The following is a 23,389-nucleotide window of genomic DNA, read 5'->3' on the forward strand; positions in this document are numbered from 1 at the left end:
AAGACAGAGAGGAGACACATATGCTCCATGAAAGAGTGAAGTGGAAAAACAGCTTCCCCTGCAAAGGGAGATGATACCACCATGGCTGTGGTAGTTCCTTTTCCTGCTGAGACTCCATGCAGTAAGCTTCCCCAGCACCAGGTTCCGGTCCCTAAGGGTTGTTGTTTAGTCACTAAATTGTAGCCCGCCAGGCTCCTCTGCCGTGGGATTTCCCAGGCAAGAATACTGGAGTGGGTTGCCGTTTCCTTCTGCAGGGGGTCTTCCTGACCCAGGGATTGAACCTAGGTCTCCTGCATTGGCAGGCGGGTTCTTTACCACTGGGCCACCAAGGAAGCCCTGTGGTATGTTAGATGATTGCCGAATCCCAGTGCTTATAACCTTCCTGCTGTCCTCTTCTTTACTCTCCGAGGAGTTCCCTGACTTGCTGTCTTAAAACCCTTTTTACATCAATGGGAAGTGGGCAGAATCTGAGCCACTCAGCCAGTAGAGGTAGACTCTCAGCTGGATGCTTTTGAATCCTTTTCCAGTGTCTTTTCTAGCATATTGTTGAAGGGAGGAGTTTATGCAGTGATCACATCTTTAATTAAAGCATAGATATAAAATAAACTGGTAGCAGTGAATATTTTATTATTATTATTTATTTTATTTTAGATTCTTTTTCTTTTGTAGCCACACTGTGTGGCTTACAGGATTTTAGTTCCCCTGACCAGGGATTGAACCTGGGCCCTTGGCAGTGAAAACACCAAGTCCTAACCACTGGACCAGCAGGAAACTCCTAGCAATGCATATTTTAACACAAAAGCAAGGTCCATAGACAAAATCAGAAGGATAAAATCATAGAAATGTAAATCTGTTGTGTAAGATTGTGTAGGAATCATTTAGACTCAGAGAATTATTTAAAAACCAACAGATATCACCAGCTAATGTGATGTTGAAAAACATCTTGTGACTTTAAGTTGGAAGGTGGGTTCAGTCTGATCACCCAACTAATTCTGTGCAATTTTCCAGAGGAAGTGAGAATTATTTGTGTACTGAGAGAAATACATAGCCGTCTGGGTTTTTCTTTTTTCCATATAAGCACCGGATAATAAAAAAGTATACCCAATAGAAGAGGAATGAGATCTTTGAGTTTGATGAGAGTTTGGTGTTTAATGTATCTGAGACCATGAAGAACGTGTGCTGAAATTTCTTCCTGTTACTTTGGAAGTTCCAGTTGTTTTGCTTTGAGAAGATTCTTGATGCTTCCACATTCTGATTTCCTGGATGGCCCTGGTCACAGGTCACAGAAGTCAGAGCTGGAGAAGGTTGTGAGGGTCCAGCCATGTCCCCCATTTGACAGGAGAGAGGATCAAGGCCAGATACCGGGAGTTCAAAAACTTGCCTAGCTGATGCAGGGTCAGGACAGGTGTGGTGAAAACAGACACCAAGCTTCCTCACTCAGCAGCTTTCCCCCAGCCTCGATCAGTTTAATTTTAACTAACTTTATTAATTTACCAAAAAATAAGGAGGGTATGATAGGTTAGCTTTGAAAATGACTATTAGTATGCCTTCATGTTAAGAAGCTTACACAGTGATTGGACAGGTACATCTTAGTACCTGTTTTCTAAAGGCTGTATTACTAGATTGCACTGTCAGACACTAGGAAATCCGAGTTGAAATGGTAAATCGTCCCCACTCATGGTTTCTCTGGATGCTGGGTGCTGGTCAGCTGATCTCATACCCTGCTGACTGGGACTCACTACAGGAATTTAAGGCCTTCAGTCAAGCTTTGATCATTTCCACAAAATCCCTGGTTATGTAATTTGGAGATTTTTTTTCCCCTCCTATTAGAAAAGGAAAACTGAATTAGTTTAGATTGTGAAACCCTGCTGAAAGGGGAAGATATTAATAATTCTCCAGGCTAAAGTCATATCTTTGTAAAAAGTCTTAGAATGCTAAAAATAAAAGCAAATCCAAGGATTATTTTAAACTTGTGACTTGCAGTTGAAATAAGCTGGATTCTCCTCAAGACCTTCCTTGCCCCCTGATAGAAGTAAAGGCCTAGGAATCTTTTAACATCTTTAGGATATAAGACTCCTTCTCAGTCTGAAAGTTTACTCAGCAGTCAGGCTGGAGCAGGTGCAACACTTGGGCATTCGTCAATCAATAATTCTGAGGCTCTGCTCTGTGTTGCTTTCTGTGTGAGTTGCTCAGATAGGAATAAACAGTCAGGACACAGCTCTCATCTACCTGGGCTTCAGGGAGAACACTCATGGTTTGGGGAACTTGGGGAACTCTGTGTGTCTGCATCTCTGAGATGCTTCTTCCCCACTTCTCACCTTGAAGCAACCCAGATTCTCCAGTCTCCTGATCGTTCCCCTAAACCTGCCAAATTCCCAAGACAAGACATCCTGATTTTCTAAGATTATTCTCTCTTACTCAACTCAGGATTAAACATTTTTTTTTCCTTTTAAAATTTTCAGCTCTTCAATCACAGTTCTTTTATTATTATTATTATTAGGCCATGTTGCGTGGCTTGCAGAATCTTAGTTCCCTAACCAGGGATCGAACGCAGGCCTGCAGCTGTGAAAGCGCTGAGTCTACTAGGCCTCTAGGGAATCCCCTACCATTCAGGGTTTAACTTATTTGACCAGTACTTGCATTTCTGTGTGTTCACAGTCTAGGGACACTGCATAGTGAGTTTAGTGTGGGCTTTCTAATGTTTGGTTGTCATATACTCTGCCTCATTGTCCACATAGACACAGGTACTTATCTGACTTTGTGCTGTGTTCTTTGACCTCAGAAAATAGTTACCCTACCTTCTCCCAACCAAGCCTTCTTTTCCCATTTATCATTTGTAGCCAACACGGGTCCTGTCTTTTCCCACTATCTTTTCAAGTCTTTTCCACTTTTATAACCTCAGCCAGTGTGTCAGACTTGGTGATGTTGAAGCCAAGCTAGGAACTCTATGAAGAAAATAGGGTGGCTGACCTTATGCTGGAGTGGATAGCCTTCCCTTCTCCAGGGGATCTTCCTGACCTAGGGATTGAATCTGGGTCTCCTTAATTGCAGGCAGATTATTTACTGAGCCACCAGGGAAACCCTAGATATATGTACTTGTCTGGCTTTGTGCTGTGTTCTTTGACCTCAGAAAATCTAGTTACCCTACCTTCTCCCATCTAACACTTCTTTTCCTATTTATCATTTGTAGTCAATGTGGGTCCTGCCCTCTAGGACCAAGGCCACGGGGAAGGATGCCCCACTTCATTCAAAGGTACAGGTGGGACAAGGGGAGATTCCCTCTCCTGCCCCTTTACGTCTTGAACCTCAGATGTCTCTAGGATTCTGTTTTTATCCTGTTTTGGAAGCTTCCTCTGCCTCCAGGCAGCCAGCAGGGGCTCCTGGGGTCAGAGAAGTCACAGTGGGCACACGATGGGCTTGTAGCTCTGAATTCAAAACACCAGAGCCCCAGAAGCTTAGTAATAATAGAAGGTGACAATCACATCTTCTTAATCTATTCCTCTGAATGTCCATGGTACATTATACATTGGAATATTACACAGCCATAAAAAGGAACGAAATTGTGCCATTTCCAGAGACGAGTGGACCTCAAGATTGTTGTATACAGTAAAGTAAGTCAGAAAAGGAAAAACAAATATCATATATTAACACATATATGTGGAATCTCGAAAAATGGTGTGGACAAACTTATCTGCAAAGCAAAAATAGAAATACAGATGTAGAGAACAAACGAATGGACACCACAGAGGGAAGGGGGTGGGATAAATTGGGAGACTGGGATTGACATACATACATAACTATGCATAAAATAGGTAACTAATGAGAACCGACTGTATCACAGAGGGAGCTCTATTCCGTGCTCTGTGATGACCTAAATGGGAAGGAAATCCAAGGAAAACGGGGTATATGTACACATGTGGCTGATTCCCTTTCCTGTCCAGCGGAAACTAACACAACATTGTAAAGAACTATACTCCAGTTAAAACAATAAGGCAACAACCTCCCAGAAACTCTTGTGGGCCAGCCAGATCAATGCCCTGCTGCTTTCCCTTAACCTTGAGTCCCCCTCCCCCATAGCACACACCAGAGCTGACGCAGTGCCCACGGCTACCCTTAATGCTTTTTTGTATTTTTTGTAATTTTGTTGAAGTGTAGTTTATTTACAGTGTTTTGTTAATTACTGATGTACAGCAAAGTTACTCAGTTATATATATTTATACACATTCTTTTTCAAACTCTTTTCCATTAATGGTTTATGACAGGATATTGAATATAGTTTCTGGAGAGTGGGTAAACAATAAGGTCCTACTGTGTAGCACCCTTAATTCTTGAATGGGAATTTTAATTCTCATGTTGAAACTGTTTATATATCATGTTCAGAAATGACCACATTTCATCAAAACTAAGTCTCCATTGGTTTATTTTTTTAAGAAAGTGATTTTTATTTTCTGTCAACTGTTTCCATTTTCTGTTGCCATCGATTTTTAAGAAGCACCATTTAAGATGTATATTTAGGAAAGAAAAATGCTATTGACTTAAAAGAGTTGTATCATCAATTTTAAGATACAGTCTGATTTCAGCTATGTTAAAAAGCAAAAACAAAACAGCGTGCTTTTCTCCCCTCCCCTCTCCACCAATGTGCTTCTTAGAATCAATAAACTCTGGGTCAGGACTCAATTAGATTTCACTTTCCCCTCTGACAGAACTACTTAGGTTGTTAAAATAGCCAGGTAAGCAGGACAATTTCCTTTCAGCCTATCACAGGCTCTCTGACTTCCTTCTCCTGTGCTCTGTAAGTACTTTGAACTTGAAGAACACTTAACTGTTCTCTCAGTTGGTCTGGATTGTTTGACCATTTAACCACAAAAGGTTTGGGTTTTTATGTCTCAAAGTGCTGTGGATTTTTTTCCTTTTAATTTCACCTTTTAAAACTAAAAAATAGCTCATTAAACTAAATAGCTTACTTAGTTTCTAAAACTAAAAAGCAGCTCATCAAGGTCAAGTGACCTTGACCTGATGTTTGACATGACCTTTGACCTTGTCAAAACCACTTGTAGGTATAGATACAGCTTCACTGTGACAGTTTCTTAAGCTGTAAAGGTAATGTGAGCTATACTTAGTCACTCGGTCCTTTCCTACTCTTTGCCACCCCATGGACTGTAGCCTGCCAGGCTCCTCTGTCCATGGGGATTCTCCAGGCAAGAATACTGGAGAGGGTTTCCATGTCCTCCTCCAGGGGATCTTCCCAACCCAGAGACTGAACCCAGGTCTTCCACATTGCAGGTGGATTCTTTCCTGTCTGAGCTACTAGGAAAGCCCAAAGGTGACATAAAGGACCCATTTTCTCGGTAAAGACCAGTAAGCATCATCCAGGGAGAAGGGCAATACTGAGAAGTGGCCAGCCAGTGAAGGGAAAAAGGCAGGCAGTTAAGAGAGATCTCATATGCTGTTATGTCTCCTTTCCCTTGTCCAGAAATCCTTCTGACAATTTCTGACAGTATTCTTAAATATGTGATTAGGAACTTGTCTTAGAAGGGAGCCTATTTATTTTTGAACAGCTACATTTATTAGAAATGTGAGGGTGACTGTTTCTTTTGTTTTTCTCTTTTAAAAGAACTTTACATGATCCATTTTTAAAATTCAAATAAATTACAGGTTACCACAGAAACCTGGTGTTCGAGCTAAAATTTACTTTTTTATGACATTTATCCATTCATCTTGGTTCTGCTCCTCTAGAATTACCCAGCCATGAAAGTCTTTCTAATCCATTATCATGTCCTCCTTCTCCTCTGAGACAGAAGAAATGCAGGAAATGTCCAGTTCCTATCAGAAATGAACTTAATTTCAAGTTCAGCTCTACAGTTTACTCACTGTGTGATCTTGGGTAGCTTACTCATTTTTCTCTACTTTAAAATGGGAATAATAAAGCGTTTTATGAGAAGTGGATTAGTTGGTACAGGTACAGTACCTGGCAAATAGTAAGTGTTCAGTGTTAGTATTCTTAGTCACTATTCTGGTCGGCTCCTATTATTCTCTACCTCCCAGATTCAACAAAAACATCTTAACTACTTTTAACCTCTTAATTTCTATGAATGGCGTCACAAGTGTTCCAGTCTTGGAAGTTTGAAATCCTGATGTCATTTTCTTTTTTTTCCTTCAATCTTCCCTTGATTTCAGTGTCTGATCAGTTATCAAGTCTGCTACCCGCCCGTTCCTCTAATTCTTAGGACCACTCATCTTGACAGTTGTAAGAATCTACCACCTGGTTTCCTTGCCTCCAGCTTTGCTCCGACAGTGTGGTTGAAACAGTAGGGACTTTCATGATAGTCTCACTCGAGTTCATAATCTGATTCCACCACATACAGCAATGAATGGACACTTTGAGACTTTGGTCCAGTGTCAATGAGATGGGAATCTGTTTCTTTCAGAGTGAAGATTGTTGGGTAATGAGATAAAATAGTAAGATATGTCTGAGGCGGTCTGGACACACCTGAGGCATTCATTAAGTGCCAGGTACCCTCCCCAACCTGTCCGGTTCATTCTACATTCAGTGACTACGTGAATTCCTGATATCAGTGTTTAAATTACATAGTACCTTGCTTAAAGACCCTCCGTGGCTTCCTGTTTCCTATTAAGGCATGTCTAACATCTTCAGCACACATGGAATGTGGAACAGATGTTCTCGAGCCAGGCTGGGTGTGCTGGAATACTGGCTCTGTGACTTGCTAACAGCCTTGGACAAGTTTTGGGACTTCTGCCTCAGAGTTTTTTCTTTTGTAGAATGGGAGTGATAATAACATCACTACCTCATGTTGTTGTTTAGTTGCTGAGTCATATATAATTCTTTGTGACCTCATGAATTGTAGCCCACCACTCTCCACTGTCCATGGGGATTTCTCAGGCAGGAATACCGGAGTGGGTAGCCATGCCCTTCTCCAGGGGCTTTTCCCGACTCAGGGACTGAAGCCGCATCTCCGGCATTGGCAGGCAGATTCTTTACCATGAGCCACCAGGGAAGCCCCACCTGCCTCACAGAGTTAAGGTCCCTGATGCCAGTGCTCTCAAGCCCGTCCCAATATCCCATCAGCTTTCTTTCCTGGCACATTCTCATGACTCTTCTGTACTCTTAGTCTCCTCGTAAGCCAGATAATTTGTTATCCCAAATCTGTCTCTCACTTCTGCCTCCCCTTCTCTTAAGGGTTTCTGTTGCTGCTTTCTTCACAAATTATCTCCTCTGTTGATTACCTTGGAGTGATGAGTTTAGAGTTCGCCCCAAGACTCTGGACTATTTCTATGATTTATATCAGATTAAATTCTCTCAGCTCCCTTCCAGGTTTCTTTAGGGAAGAGGATGAGAAGAACATGCCTTACTGTACATGACTCTTATCAAACTCTTAGAATTGTTTGTTAGCCTGTCTTTATGCCTCATTGGACTGTAAGCCCCAAGGGAAATGAGAGAAGTACCTGTCTTGTTCATCTCCATCTCCCAACTCATAGCAAGGTGTCTGGATGTAATAGGTACTCAATATGTATTTATTGAAAAGATGGATGGAGAGCATTTTGGCATTTCCAAGTTGCAAATATCAGATGCGCTTCTTTTCTCCCTAGGACGAAACTACTTCTAGCAAGAATGCAGTCCAATGCTGTAGAATACTCTTGGGTTCCTGAGATTATTTGGGGAGCTTTGCTACTGATAAAGCCATGGGAAGTTGACTCTTAGCATATATGAGTGATATCTTTATCATATCCACTTTAACAAGTACTTGGACTGAATTCAGATTTATTTTCCTAGTATAGTTTTAATTTTTAATGTATATTATTTGCTTTATATGATACCTTACTTACCTAGCATGGTACTTTCATAGAAAGAATGAAAAATAATTGCTAATGAACTCAGAAGAACTCACATAAATCCTTTGTGAATTCTGCAGTGGAAAGCAACAGAACCAGTGTTTGATATACACGTGATGAAATGAACTTTGTCATTGAAAGACCAGTTTATTTGGCAAAAAGTGATCAGAAACAGAGTAGGAAGGACAAGGGTAGAAAAGCGTATGCAATCGTTTGGTCTTAATATCAGAATTCTTCCTGGATTTTATTCACTTCCATTCCATTCCTTTCTTTCTCTTCTCTAATACGGCTGGAAACAGAGAGTACTACCCACAATTTTTTTTTTTTTGGCAGACTAGGGTAAAAGTTAATTAACATTTTGGCCTCCAGTCTGGAGAGAAGACCCTGTTCTCTTTGTAATGGGTGCTGTCAAGGAAACTTTTCAAAGGCAGAGGGGAAAAATGGTGCCCACTCCACTGTTAAGGATTTTTATGAGGGTCAAGTAGCCTTGGCGAGGATTCAGGCCGGAAGGACTTGGCTGCTGCAGAGAATGCCACAGCCCTGTGACAGGTTAGATTTGCCATAGCCCTGCATTCACTAAATTCCTTAGCCGGTGAGAGATTGCTGCACTCTGGCCCAAGACTTTCTTGTATGCTTTTGTTTTTATTTTTTTGCAAGTGCAGGTTGGGTAGCTTGCTGCTCTCTCTTTGCTCACTTTCCCTCTTGCTATTCATGCCCCTTCTTAGAATCACCATACGCCAAATCACCTTAAGACTTGTCCCTCCAGGCATCAACATACGAAATATTCTATGAGATCCACACAGCATTCCAAAATGTGTTTCAGTAACATAATGTGTCTCAAATAAGCCAATGAGACACGGCTTATTTGTTCTGGGAAAGTCTGATTTCATGCTCAAGTTCCACCCTATGTGAGTTTTTATGCTAAGCGTCAGACAAATATTAACATTAATCTTGACCTGTGTGTGTGTACTAAGTTGCTTCAGTCCTCTCTAACTCTTTGCGAGTCTATGGACTGTGGCCCGCCAGGCTCCTCTGCCTGTGAGATTCTCCAGGCAAGAGTACTGGAGTGGGTTGCCATGCCCTCCTCCAGGGGATCTTCCTGACCCAGGGGTCGGACACGCATCTCTTACGTCTATCTGCGTTGGCAGGCATGTTCTTCACCACTAGTGGTGACCTAAGGTGTGCTAATTTTATTACTTTTATTAATAGCAGCAGTAGCATTGGAACATTATTTCCAAAGGCGAAGGATTCAAGGAGAGATTGAGGTGATAGTATGAAGTCATTCAGCCTTGCTAATAGCTCAGTGAAGTGCCATTATTATTTGACCGATAAGGCAACTGAGGCATGAAGAAATTAAGTATAGTAATTGGCCAAATGTTTTTCTTGGAGGGTCAGGACTAGATTTTTTTTCTAAGGTTCCTTTCAACCCTGAGAGATTCAAATTCTTATTTGGGTGGAGATGGAGCATCAGGTCAAAGATGAAGCAGAAGGGACTTCCCTGTGGTTCAGTGGCTAAGACACCATACTCCCAATGCAGGGGGCCCAGGTTTGATCCCTGGTCAGAGAACTAGATTCTACATGCCACAGCTAAGAGCTGGCACAGCCAAATAAACAAACATTTTAGAAAAGATACAGCAGATGGAGTGAGAGAGGGAGAGAGAGGTGCAGGGGTGTGTACTAGTGAAAATCTTTGGGAGACAGATATAACATCCTGTGCTGCCTCACAACATCCAGGGAAGTAAGGGGAGAAGCTGTTTAGCTTCACAGAGCTGTGAAGGAGACTTTGGATCTTCTTCCAGGTCAGAGGTTGAAAACTGTTGGCCCCTAGCCTCCATTGGGCCTGGAGATGCATTCATTTGGTCCATGCATTAAAAAAAAAAAAAAAAAAAGAACTAGAATTTAAAAATCAAAGATTTCATGTGAAAATCCAGATTTCCAGCTTCTCTAGAAAAAGATGGAATCTGGCAACCTGGAGTCTTCATTTCCTAGGGTGAATAGAAGCCGCATAGTGGCTGCCCTCCTCTTCAGATCCTGTCCTTACAGTCAGCATAGCTTCCTCACTGCCAGAGTCATTCTTTCATTATCTACCCGAACCCTGTAGGCATTTGCCTCTCAACCACCTCTTTGGAGCATGGTTTCTCATCCTTGCTATTGCTGACATTTTGGTCCTGATAATTCTTTGTTGTGAGGGGCTATCCTACATGTTGAGGGGGGTTTAGCAGTATCCCTGGGCTCCACCTATAAGATGCCAATAGTATGCCTTCTTCAGTGTGACAACCAAACGGAAATCCAGAGTGCCCAGTGCCCCCTGTGGAGAAAAATGGCCCCATGAGAGCCACTGGGGTTGCATAATGAGCCTGTGCCACTGGCAGCTCCGTCTCTAAGCCTCTCTGTTATCAGTTTCTGGATATGAGAATCTGATTGGTCTTGCTTGGCTCAGGGGTCTCCTCCTGGAGTCAGGTGGCAAGATGGCATTGACTATCATGACTGCCATCTCCTGCAGAAAGGGAGCAGATCAGGCAAACCAATAGGGCCCATTTTAAGAAGAAGGATGCAAAAGATGCTATGTGGAACCAGAAAGTCCAAGTGTAACTCTCAATAGCATAACAGTCTTCACTTTCCAAAGGATGTTCTTTGTACCTGTTCCCTCATTTACTTTTCTCTTTGTCATTCTATGAAATAGCTTAGGCTCATAGTTTGTCCTTCTCTTTCAGCAGATGAGGAAGCAGAGGTTAAGGTTGCTACCTCAGGGCACTAGAGGGACTAGAGGGACTTCCCTGGTGGTCCAGTAATTAAGAAGCTGCCTTCTAATGCAGGGGCCTCAGATTCGATCCCCTGTGCTACGGGGCAGCTAAGCCCAAGTAGAGCCACAGTTAAAGTGAAGCCTACACGCTGCAGTGGAAAGCCGGCCTGCCACAACTAAGACGAAGCACAGCCAAGTAAATAAATATTAAAAAAAAAAAAAAAAGCCGTTAGATAGAGGAAGGACCAGAACCCAGGCTTTTTGCAGCCCACTGCCCTTCCGGTTACCCCTGAACTGGCAGTCCCTGGTAATGCAGCACCCTGTCTGCTCAAGGGGGATTGAGGGAGAGAGCAAAACCAGCCGTCACCAGACAGCCCGGCCCTGAAAACATGAGCGACTCAGTCACTCCTGTCTGCAGAGCGGGTTTCTTTGGCAGGAGGCCACCCTGTCTAAGTCCTTCTCCGGTCCGTCTGGGTGTAACCCAGCCATGATGGTCTCTCTCGGGTTTCAAGTGCACAGGAACAATTAAGTCATTCTCATAATTTCATGTGGTACAGAAAGTCCCAAGCCAAAAATACCATCCTTGCTTCCTACTTTTAGACTTCCAGGGAACTTCCCCCTCCTTCTCTCCCTACAATTCACTTTAATTCCTTCTATTTTTCTCTTGGATGCATTGGCCAGATACGGGGTCCTAGTTTATTTAACGAGGAGCTTCAGACCCAACACAAATAAAAATAAACCCAACCTCCATTTGGCAGAAGTGGTGAAAATAGGGAATTGTTGGTGGCCCTCAAGTACAGAAGGTTAAAACACAAAAGAATGTTCAGATCTCATCTCCAGTGTATGGAAATAGAAGAGCTGATGACCGTGTGATCACAAAAGAACGACAGGGTGACAAGGGAAGCAGCTGTGTCTAGCATATTCCTATTATTTTCCTGGCTACTAGGTAACCATAATCAAGTCACATTCTTCAACTCCAGTATGTAGAATTTCTTGTCTCATAGGACTGTGACGTCGGTCCTGTGTTGCTTCCTTAAAATAATCTTTCTAGGTCTTTCTCAGATGCACATTAACAGTTATTTGCCGACAGACAACGGATTGGTCTTTGTGTACACACGTACTTGGGTGCACACACAGAGTCTCTGCCTTGGTGCTTGTTACACATTGCTGGACCACCATTTAGGTTATGTCAAGAAGAAAGTAAATAAAATGAACTCCAGTTCCAGATGATTTGAAAGTTTCCTCTGCAGGAATAAATAATGATAAGCTTATTTGTCACATGTCTTCTCCCTAGAGCAAAAAACTTCTCAGAAAACTTTAGCATGCATCAGAATCACTTGGAGAATTCATAAAAACCCTGATTGCTGGTCCCACTCTCACCCCCAGAGCTTCTCATTTGGTAGGTCTCAGGTGGGGCCAAAACTTTGCATTTTTAATAAGTTTCTAGGTGTTGCTGTCTGGAGGTCCCTTTTGTGAACTAGACTAATCATGACTGGTGCTTTGGGGAATTCCCTGGCTGTCCAGTGGTTAGAGCTCTGCACTTTTACTGCCAAGGGCCTGAGTTCCACCCCTGATCAGTGAACTAAGATCCTGCAAGCCGTGTGGTGCAGCTTTAAAAAAAAGGTGTCAAAGTGGCATCCTACAGATCAATGAATAATTCCAAAGGGAAAATGTACCTTGAAAAAAAAAGAATGATGCTTTGATTACTAGGTTTCCCCAGCAGCAGTGCTGACTTGCTCCTTCTGCTTCTGTGCCTTCATTTGTGTTGTCCCTGGAAAGCCCCCCTCCTCCCATTGACCAATCAAACCCTCTGCATCTGGCAGGCCCAGCCTAAGTTCCCATTCCTTCACCTACCCTTTCCTGACTACTCCAGCTCATACTTGTCACTTCCCTTCTCTGAGCTCCTCGAGCTGTAGAATTGAACCTGTTGGCCTGCGTCGCGAGCACATTACTTGTTAGTACTTTCCCCATCGAGACTGAACACATTTGATGAATGAACATGACCATGCCTTATGTACTCTGTGTCCCTGCCCCTTGCGAGGGTTAAGGACACTGTAGATAACTCAACCACTTATTGATTGGTGAAGGTTCCAAGTGCATTCAGAGAAGAAATAGAATACCACCAACTGATACGGCCTGAGACAACCACCAGATTACATTTCTGAGGTGTGACCCCTTTGACTTCTGTGCTCAAAGCCCCAGATCCTTCTGCTTGATTCAGCATTGCCCAGACTTAGGTCTTTATAGGAAGGACATTATGGCCTGGCTCAGGATGGTGGATGCCCAGGACCACTCTTGAGGCCAGCTGGGTGGTTGTCATCACCACGCCTGTTGTCAACTGTGCGTGAGACTCAGTCACTGGACCCCAGGGGGGTGTGATGGCTGGAGGGGTCCGCCTGCAAGAAGTGTCAGGAGGAGGGGGAATGATGGTGATTGTGCTGGAGAAGTAGGTTGGGACCAGGCTGTGAAGGCCCTGTATGATGTATTAGGGGCTTGGAGTTTGTCCTATAGAAAATAAACATTTGTTTTTTGTTAAAGAAGAGCATAATCAGATTTGTCCTTTGGAATCATAATTGTGGAGGCCCCTGGCTTCTTATGGAGACAGCAAGAAACTAGCAGAGGCAAACTTGTGAAGAACAGTTGTTTTGGTTTGAAGATTTTCTTTATTTATGACTATGCTGGAACTTCATTGGTGCACTTGAACTTTCTCCAGTTGCGGTGAGCAGAGGCTCTTCTCTTATTGCAGTGCGTGGGCTATTGGACGTGTAGGCTCAGTAGTTGTGGCACATAGTCTTAGTTGCCCCATGGCATGTGGAATCTTCCCGGACCAGGGATCAAACCTGTGTCCCCTGCATTGGTAGGTGGATTCTTAACCACTGAACCACCAGGAAGTCTGAAGCCTGCTTTCTTGATAGTTGACTCTCCTCACCTTTCTTTAGCTACTGTTCTAGTTTCCTAGGGCTGCTGTGACATTATCAAAAGCCAGGTGGCCTAAGACAACAGGTTCCTCTCCCATCTTCAGAAGCTAGAATCCAAACTCGATAGGACTGTGCTCTTTCTGAAGGCTCTAGTGGAGCCTGCAGTCCCTGCCTCCATCATCACATGGCCTTCTCCTTCTCCCAGCTGTGTCTGTCCTTAAGGACATCAGTCATCCTGGATTAAGGTTCACCTAATAACCTCCTCGTAGGGCTTCCCTGGTGGCTCAGTGGTAAAGAATCCACCTGCCAATGAGATGCAGATTCGATCTTTGGGTCAGGAAGATCTCCTGGAGGAGGAAATGGCAACCCACTCCAGTATTCTTGGCTGGAAAATCTCATGGACAGAGGAGCCTAGTGGGCTACAGTCCATGGGCTTGCAAAGAGTGAGTCACGACTTAGTGACTAAAACAACAACTCCTCTTAATTTGATTACCTCTACAAAGACCCTTTCCCAAGTCAGGTCACATTACAAGTACTGGGGGTTAGGGCTTTGACATATCTTTTCTTGGAGAGGGACATGATTCAATCCATGGCAGACACTTGCTACCTCTTATTATTTTAGGGCTCAAGGAAGCAGTGGGCTTGCTGCTGTATCCAGCTAGTCAACTCACCTGTGTAATGTGTTCCTGGGGAGGGTTAAAAAGTTGCCTCCACCTCCAATAATGCCAACAGTTCACTTAAGTATTTATGCAGGGAGGGTACACAGGACCAAAGCAGCAGCAGATGAACTGATTACAAAGGCCAGTTAGGGTGCTCCTGCAAGTGAGAGATAATGAGGTCAAGTACGCCATGGCCGTGAGAATAGAGAGGGGGCGAGTAGATTGGAGGAACAGGTCCATTGTAGAGCCAATAGGGTTGGGTGTCAGGGCAGGAACGACTCAAGTGTCATTCTTAGCCTGTTGGAAAATGCGTCTTTATATGTGTATAAGTATACAATATCTATCTATATATTATATATGTATTCTTTTGGCAAAGATAAACAAAGCCTTGGAAACAAAAGTTTATTTTTCTTTGTCTGTTCCCAGTGAACTCAAATGATGCTTTATTGTGCTGGAAAGGAGAGTAATAAACTGGAAATGATGTGGAAGAAAGTGAAGAGCAACCGTGGAAGTCTGTAGGGAGTGATTGTCTCAGGACGTGGCAGCCACTCACCTGCCACGTGGGCACAACCCTGAAGGCCCTTCATTCAAGTCCATTCCCGGCCATTTTCTTCAGCCTGAGACTGGGCCACTGACTGACCGCCAGGGAGACTCAGATGTTTTGTGAACATAAGTTGCCAGGTCCTGACATCAGCCTCATAATGTTCTCTTCACCCTTCAGTAGACACTTTTGCATCTGTTATCTCATTTCGTTTTCACAACCTTGGCCAGTGGAAAATCCCTTGACAAGTCAGAAGAACTGAATTTAAGTCCTCCTGGGTTTTTTTCCCCCCCTGGGAGTGGGGTTAGTGTTTACATGAGATACTCAACTTTGCAAAGCTCCATTTTCTCATTAACAGTGGCCCAATAACCCCCTTCTTGTAAGATCACTGTTGAGGATGAACATCAGACAGTGTTCACTGGCAGTGCGGAGTCTTAACCATCGAACCACCCAGGGATTCCCTTCTTCCAGGTTTTCTGGTCTTGGGGCCAGAGCTCTTTGCCATTCTATTCCTCTGGAAATAAAGCATAAATAAATAAAGAAGAGATAAGTTATGGGATTCCCTAGTGATCCAGTGGTTAGGACTCCAGGCTCCCACTGCAGGTTCTGACACCTGGTTGGGCTACTAAGACCCCATATGCTGCATGGCCCAACCAAAACCAAGATAGATTACAACTGAATTCCTAGAGAGGGTTTGCTTTAAACTCACTGGAATCCATGATAAGTTGCATACTCATCCAGAGGGCTAGATCAGGGGTTTGGGAGTGCTTGAAGCAAATCTTTGAGAGTGAAGGTGCAATGGAAATGTCAGCATTATAATTGGGATGAATGTAGATCAAATTGAGGAGGCGGTAGCTGCTGCTGTCTCTGTCCCTTTCCCACGCTGGCCTGTCCCAGCTGCTGTTATCTGTCAGCTGGACCTCTGCGTGTTCTCCTTCCAATAGAAAATGATTCGCAGAACCTCATCTTCCCAAGGTATTAATGCAATTGCTTGCGGATCTCATTGGCTCACCCGGACTCCAGGACTGCCCGAGACACTGGCGCGCGGCCACTGCTCAGGTCCCTGTGGCAGGGCCCCTGAGGGACATCCGCTTGGATTTAGTTTCACTCTGAAGTTAGAAAGCAGTGGGAATGATGCTTTCATGAGGTCTGCCCCTTCACCTTCTGTCTCTGTGCTGGCCTGCGTTTCCCCAATAGCGGTGCTTCCCCAGGGCCCTTCTACCTGCTCACAGCCCATCCTCAGGCCCCTGATTGGAGGTCCACGTCAGGGTCCCTCCCATGGAGATGTTAGCCCGAGGTGCAGATGCAGGCATCAGAAAGCTTGCTGCCACATTGCTCATAACCCAAAGGGCCATCCACAGGGCTTTTCAGATGGATGGCTTCTTGAGCAAGTAAGTCACAGTCTGAGAACTTCTAACACCTTGTTTGTTACATGTAGATTTCAAATATCCAGGCTGATTATAAGGACTTTGAGATGAAGAGTATGAAAACACTTTCTAAATTGCAGATGGTTTTACAAATGTGAGAGGGGATATGATGTGAAAAGAGTCCTTTGAGGCCTTTTACAAACAAAGGCATTTTTATATATTTAAACTCTTGGCACTCGCAAATTTGCATTTGAGGGTTTGCCAATCTGGGGAGCAATCTCATAGTAGTTTGCAGTTTAGCTGAGGTGTATATATTTTCATCCATCCATAAATGTGACTATCTCACAGGAAGATGAGAAGTGAACAGATAAAGTAGTAGAGGTTATAAAATATGATTGCATTACAGAGTCTTTCAAGGCTCATGAAAACATATTTGTGTATGCCTTTTATGCCTCAACCAAAGGGCTCTGGATTATTGGGAAAGAATGAGACAGAAAGGTAAAAATTAGAAATACATTGTGTAATAAGGTAAACCATAAGTTCACTCATAAAACAATTAGTAAGCATAGCAAGAAAAAAAAAGCAATAAACACCATTATTATGAACAGTTTCTGTATTCTGGTGTTCTAGAAGAACTTCTGGGGTTAAATTTAATTTTATTACATTTAACTGTTGGTGGGGGTGTGGAATGCCCCGCCCAAGAATATGCAGATACAGTTACCAGTGGGTTTTATTGATTGTTTAAGGTTTGAGTATTGACTTCCCTCCCACCTCACATTCTGGGATGTAGGCAGTGCGGGGTTGGCGTGGAGCCCTCCGGCTGTCTAGGGTGCAGGCTCCCTCCCATTTTCCACTCTGTCACCCCTAGGGTGTGGCGCTGATCTTTATGGACTCTGGCCACCACCTGCCAATTTGGAGCAAGAGAGGGAGGGGGAAGGGGGCCACACCCGTGCCCTTCTTTATGATGTGCGCTAGGGCTTTCGCACCTCCCTTCCGCTTCCGTCCCCTGCCACACCTAGACACACAAGAATCTGGGAATGAATTCTTTGTTGTGAGCAGCTGTGTGCCCAACTAAAAGCCAGAGACTATATTGCTCAAGAAAAGGAAGCCTCGTGTTGGGGAGCAATGACAGGAGCCAACACAGTTCGGCCTCCTGTCTGCCCGGGAGCTGATGGCTCAGGTGGGAAGAAGTCTGCAGGGAGGAGGAGACGAGTTGATGCAAGAAACTGTGACTCAGAGCTTACCCAGTCTGCTAGGGAGTTCCTGGGGTAGTTTAGTGCTGATTGTATTTTTGGTTTCACAAGGAAAGGTATCATTTGAATTAAATTATCATTGAGCGATTTTTAGACTTTCCGTTTGATATGAAGGCTACTCAGAGGCAGTTGTTTAAGAGAGGAAAAAGCAAGTGCTGACTTCCTGGCATGATACAGCTCATCCTGTGTGCTGCTTGCTGAAGCCAGCCCGGCACTCAGGGAGAGGCTGTGTTCTCCTGTTGGACAGGAGCAAGTTCACACAGCACCAGCCTCAGACAAGATTTCTCTGAAACCATGTTCAAGTGAGGCCAGACAAGGCCACTGCCCAATTTCCTCTAAGCACAGACCAAAATACGTTTCCTGTACAACCCACTATACCCACCAAGCATCCTCACCAACTCCCTGCCCCCTCCACCCCAACTAATAGACGTAGCCACTGCTACTTTACCATTTTATGATCTTGGTCATTTCATCACTGCTCACTGTAAATAACATTTATTGAGATACTCAATCCTAGAATCACCACATTTTCTGACAGCACCCAGTCTAGAGCAAACCCTTGCCTCCTTAGAGCGCCCTAAAAACCACCCAACACAAGCCCATCCTGGAAGAGATTCTGGTGCCTTCTTTCTGAGAAGGTCCTTCCGTTCCCCATGATGCCTACTCTCCCTCCCCTCAATGAATAATGAAGCCAGCTTGTGCAACCATGTATAAACTTGGCGGGCTCTGACTTTAAGGTGTCAACCTATTGTATAGTGGAAGGAGTAATACTGTCCTGTACATTTAGAAAATCTGTGTTCATTTAAAGGAGACTTGACTACAACCTTAGGCCAGTTTCTTAACCTCTGAAAGCTTCAGTTTCCTGATCTATAAATTGAGGATGGTAATATTCACTTTACCAGGTTGTGAAGGTTAAGTGAAGAATATATGGGTAAGCGCTTTTAAAATTACAAAGCACTTTACAAATCTAAGGGATTTAATTTTTATTATGACAGGGAAAGTAATGACAAATTCTGTTTTTTCTGAGATATGATTTGAGCCAGGGTCAATGAATAGCTCAGTTTATAACTTAATTCTATCAGTAAGTAATTTTGCATTCATAGTCCTCTTGTATCTGTACGTGGGAAGGAATTAACCAAGAGGCAGATCCCTTGGCATTTCTGTCCAAACCAGGGCAGTTTCAACAGAGCCCTCTTGAAAAGAAAGTTTTTCTGAAAAGAAGATAACAACAGTCATTTGAATAGAGAAGATGAAAAAGGCAAAAGTCAAATTATGATATATTTTGTGTCATACCTAAGTAATTAGAAGATAACCCTTTTCCTTAATAACCTTTATAAAATTTTCATTGGGCTTCTGAAGCATAAAGGAAATCTCTGGAACCAAGACATATTTCAGCTTGTTATTTCTCAGGATCGCTGTCACCCCAGATTTGTGAAGAGATGGAAAGAGGTTACCTGAAGCAGTGGAGTGAGAATCCACTCTGTCTTTTGCTTTATGTGTGACCTTGACCAAGTACGAGACCATCACTTCCCTCATTTAGAAAATGGAAGTAGAGATGCTTGCCTTACAACTGCAATTGTCTTGGGTTTCCTTGGGGGACTGGTTCTAGGACCTCTGCAGATACTAATATCCTCAAAAAGTTCCTTTATTTAAAATGGCATTGTGTTTGCATATAACCTAGCACATCCTCCCGTGTACTTTGAACCATCTCTGGATTGCTTATAATACCTTGTACAGTGTGTATGCTATGTAAATAGTTGCCAGTATGTTGCAAATTCAAGTTTGCTTTTTGGAACTTTCTAGAATTGTTTTTTCCCCAACATTTTTGGCTTGCAGCTGGTTGAATCTGTGGCTATGGAGGACTGACTGGACCTGAGCCACCGCTCCAATAGGAGCATGTGAAGACTCTTAGCTGTGAAGTGCCATATATTCAGGAAAGAAACAATTATATTCCTGGTTGTGTAATTTAGCTGGGAGCGGGCCCAAAGGACTGCCTCAGTATAGCAAGCTGTATTTGAGTGCTGATTTTGTGCCTTCACATGTGTGATAAATTGTACCACCACTCTTGCGAGCCACCTACAGCATCAAATTAAAGGAGATGTTTGTGCCCCAGTGGCCGTACTTGAAGTCATAATCTAGCTGTGAGTACAGTACTTACTCCAGATAGAAGCCTAGAAGGCACCCTAGCCTCTTGCTTCTGTATTTCAGACAATAGATGTCATCAAGTTGGCAGCTGATTCTACCAGTCAGAGTTAGACTTGATTGGAGTCTGAAAGTCTTGAAGGCTTTCTTTGCAGCAAAGAGTTTACCTGTTAAACTGGTTTCTAGAAAAACCAACCAGGATGTCATGTTTTCTTTTATGTGAGAATCAGTTACTATGGTAGGTAGCTTGGAATGATGCTAAGGACCAGTCTCATCAGACAACAGGTGAGAGTGTTTCCTTTCTCCACTTTAGAGATGGCCTAGGGTGACAGACTAAAGTTATAAGTGCCCTTACCACAAACGTTCTCTCATGGGCAGAAGTAGAGTGTTCTTGCCTTCCAACATCATTTTATATTTTGGGTTAGCAAACATCTTTTATTTGCCTTCAATATCATACCTTTACATACATAGACCTTGTGTTTCAGTTTATAATGCACTGTACACCTCATCGGTCAATTATAAATTTAATAAGATCAATCAAGAACTGAGGAGTGCTAGGCACTGTGCTTGGTAGATTCTGGAAGTTCAAAGAAAAAGTGACAGATTTCCCTGACCACATAGGACTCAGAGTTGAGTCAGAGAGTCAGTGAGAGCTGAACAATAAAAAAGGCTAAGCGCCAAAGAACTGATGTCTTCGAACTGTGGTGCTGAAGAAGACTCTTGAGAGTCCCTTGGACAACAAGGAGATCAAACCAGTCAATCCTAAAGAAAAAAAAAGAATCAACCCTGAATATTCGCTGGAAGGACTAATGCTGAAGCTCCAATACTTTGGCCACCTGATGCGAGGAGTCACCTCACTGGAAAATACCCTGATGCTGGGAAAGATTGAAGGCAGGAGGAAAAGGGGATGACAGAGGAAGAGATGGTTGGATGGTATCACTGACTCAATGGACATGAGTTTGAGCAATCTCTCTGGGAGGTGGTGAGGGACAGGGAAGCCTGGTGTGCTACAGTCCATGGGATTGCAAAGAGTCAGACACGGCTTAGCAACTGAACAACAACAAAATGTTGAGACAGCAAGTCCAACCCAGCCATTGAGATGGGTCCTGGGTTTTGCACGTCTCTCTCCATGGCCCTGGGATTCCCGATGGCTCAGTGGTAAAGAATCTACCTGCCAGTGCAGGAGATGTGTGTTCAGTCCTTGGGCTGGGAAGATCCCCTGGGGGAGGAAATGATAGCCCATGCCAGTATTCTTGCCTGGGGTAATCCCATGGACAGAGAAGCCTGGTGAGGTGCAGTCTATAGGCTTACAAGAGCGTTGGATATGACTGAATGACTGAGCACACTAAGGGTCCTATCATCATTTTGGTTGGTTGGTTTTGAGGCTCTTTCCATGGATGAGGAAAACGAGATTGAGTGATCTTACATGACTGCTGCGGTCTTTTCGAGAAGGTGACCTAACTTGTAAACATTGGCCTTTTCCGCCGTCTCCCACCCCCTGTCACTACCCCACACACTACCCTGTCCCTCTTTTCTTGTCAGTGTCCTTTCATAGCATGCTGCCATTGCAAGGTGACAGATTAACGTCTCTGTTAACGGACGGAGGAGCCTGGTGGCCTACAGTCCACGGGGTCGCAAAGAATCAAACACAACGCCTGGACGACAGTTATACAGAAACTGGATTTGGGGTTGACTGTTCTCTTCAGGCGTTTAGGGAAATGCCTTGGTTGTCTGGACACGTACTAAGTCTTATTTCACTAGCAAACTGGCCTCTTCATTGGCTGATGTTCTGTTCACTTCGAGGTGTTCCGTTTCTAACCTTTCCCGGCATAGATGCTCATTCTGCCCAGGATCTGCCTGGGGGGTGAGCCAGATCCCATCCCCATTCCCTCCAATGGGAGTTTTACCTTTGCCGAGCAGTGGACAAGTTTACCCTTCTTTCAGGTGTTCTTCGTGTTTTTTTTTAGAAATAGGTTTGAGGAGGGGGGAAGGTACATTTTGCAAAGTATTTATAGTGTGAGGACATAAATAGGAGAAATTAATGAATTAAATGGTATCCTCATTCTCTCTTGATGTTATCACAATAACTCATTTATATGGCACCACCAGTTTACAAAGGACTTCCTGTCTTCTATCTTACTGATCCCTCACTAACAACCCTGAGATGGTGGGAACAAGACAGTTTTAAGTAAGTCCCCAGGCCACCCAGCCAGAAAATGGCAGAAGAGTCTGAGTCCATTCTTGAGGCTCCCAGTCCTGGGCTTTCCCTCTCTGCCAGGTCATGGCAAAATATGGACGTAGTGACTGTAGAGTCCGCTCAAACGCTGAGAGTGGTTGCTACTTACTTTATTCCTTCCAGCATCCAAGATAATCTTCTCAATTATAAATGAGAGCCTCCAACTTGAGCCCTGAAAACACTGCCTAAGAATCCTAAGTGCCTTCCCCCACTTCCAGGCTCCTGTTAAATCTCTGAGGATTATGAGTGCATCACAAATAAAGGGTGGCTTTTCAAGACTGCAGCCAATTGTGGTAAGATTTCCTAGGAACAAGGGCATTTCAGAGAAATGAAAAGGTAAACTCTAGTGACTGCCAGGTTGCCATAATGTAAATGGGGTACTGACCTACTTTTAAGTACTCAAATGTCAATATACATAGTAATTTGGAGGCCACATTTTCCTCCAAAGAGAATGCTTCCTAGACTGTTGTGTACATCAACTGATGTAGGTCCTTAATTAAGGATATATATATTGAGGGGTAAGTAGGAGGGTTGTGCGCCATGGCATGTGGGGTCTTATTCCTCGACCAGGGTTCTGACCTGCACCCCTGCATTGGAAGTGCAGAGTCTTAATCACTGGACCACCAAGGAAGTCTCAGGAGAAATTTTAAAGAAATCCCAAGGATTTATATGCTGTCACTGCTAAAATGAAAAGGGGGGGGGAGGAGGTATAAAATAAGCCCTCTCAAAGAGTTTATTTCTATTACTCTTATGATTATGATTTTGTCATTTGAATATTCCCTTAAAGTTGGTCTGTGAGCACTTCAAAAAAAGTCTGCCCCAGTTCTTGAAAACCATACCTCCAACCCAAGATGAGCTTTTTTGGAATTTCTTTTAAAATTAGAACCCTGGAAGATTTATAGCTAGTAAGCCAACACGGGTTTCTAGATGTGCCAGCTAGCTTATTGTCTTCAGCCAGCATCAACTTCCTTTTACATCATGTGACCCACTTCCAGATTTCAAAACCTGTGACAGCATCAGGGGTAGATTCACTTCCTCCTGTGATTAAGTCAGAGAAAGGGGTGGGTGGGAAGGATGGGTGGGTGAGAGTGGTGGTAAAGACATTGATGCTTTAAACTTTTGGTGTAGTCTTCTGCCCGTAAAGGCATAGGAAAAGGGACAGCTTTCAGCGTGGGCAGAGTGGCCAGAGCCCTGAGAACAGGAACACCCAGTCACTCTCAGCCTCCCTCCAAGGACTGGTCTTGCCAGACCTACTGGCTGGAAAGAACTGCCCTCCGTTATATAGGAGACATTCAACGGGACCCAAAGCTCAGGTATTTAATTTAGTGCTTTACCTGGGGACAAATTATAAACCAGTTAACTGGTCTGTAGGCAACAGTTGCTCAAAGGCCTGTTCAGCTTCTCAGTGGCAACAAAATAAATGTGGCAAAGCTCTTACATTAAAGATTTAGGGATTTCAGTTAGGATATTTAAAACCTCATGCCAGGCAAGAGACAGTATCATATACCTCACACCAAATTGCTGAGTCTTACAGCTGAGCATTGAGGGTTTTTTTAAGCAATATTTGAGGTAAAAGAGAGCAATTTTTACAAAACTCTGGTCAACGTCACTTAATGGAATAGATTAGAGCTGATTGTTGTTTGACAAGGCTTGGGTTGGTGTTTCTGAAATGAAATTAC

The 23,389-nt window shown here is 43.6% G+C and overlaps 1 protein-coding gene and 1 long non-coding RNA gene across 3 annotated transcripts in view; both read left to right on the forward strand.

Annotated features, from left to right (window-relative positions):
* The window catches only part of MYO1E (myosin IE), a 214,992-nt gene that overhangs the window by 48,809 nt on the left and 142,794 nt on the right, over nt 1–23,389 (forward strand). The gene's annotated exons all lie outside the window — the stretch shown is intronic.
* LOC132660040 (uncharacterized) overlaps nt 1,199–23,389 on the forward strand; it is a 44,313-nt gene continuing 22,122 nt past the window's right edge. Inside the window, exon 1 of the long non-coding RNA XR_009601206.1 lies at nt 1,199–23,023. This is a non-coding gene — a long non-coding RNA (uncharacterized LOC132660040). The remainder of the gene's footprint in view (nt 23,024–23,389) is intronic.

Source organism: Ovis aries, chromosome 7, assembly GCF_016772045.2.
Source record: "Ovis aries strain OAR_USU_Benz2616 breed Rambouillet chromosome 7, ARS-UI_Ramb_v3.0, whole genome shotgun sequence".
NCBI classification, from domain to species: domain Eukaryota; kingdom Metazoa; phylum Chordata; class Mammalia; order Artiodactyla; family Bovidae; genus Ovis; species Ovis aries.